Below are 273 nucleotides of genomic sequence, written 5' to 3' on the forward strand. Positions count from 1 at the left end.
CAACCAGCTGCCGGTGTCGTCTCCTCTGCCCAGCCTCGGCTCTCTCAACCCGCAGGAGCTTCAGGTGAGTGGCTGTTGACTCCTTACCCTTCTTTGCAGCAAGAGTGATGAATAGGGGATGGAAGTTTCTTATCAGATATAACTTTGCGTATATTTACTATACCTTGTGGGCTTGGTGTGTTTCAGTCGCTCTCAAGAGGAACGTAATTTTGCATTTCCGAGGATGAAAGGTAACGCAATTTTTTCTTGCAGGCTTTGCAGCAAACTCTGTCC

General features: G+C 48.0%; 1 protein-coding gene across 1 annotated transcript in view; it reads left to right on the forward strand.

Annotated features, from left to right (window-relative positions):
* Positions 1-273, forward strand: part of LOC119594151 (POU domain, class 2, transcription factor 2-like) — a gene marked incomplete in the record, with an annotated part of 67,768 nt that overhangs the window by 64,611 nt on the left and 2,884 nt on the right.

The sequence above is a fragment of the Penaeus monodon genome, chromosome 33, assembly GCF_015228065.2.
Source record: "Penaeus monodon isolate SGIC_2016 chromosome 33, NSTDA_Pmon_1, whole genome shotgun sequence".
In the NCBI taxonomy this organism is placed as follows: Eukaryota; Metazoa; Arthropoda; class Malacostraca; order Decapoda; family Penaeidae; genus Penaeus; species Penaeus monodon.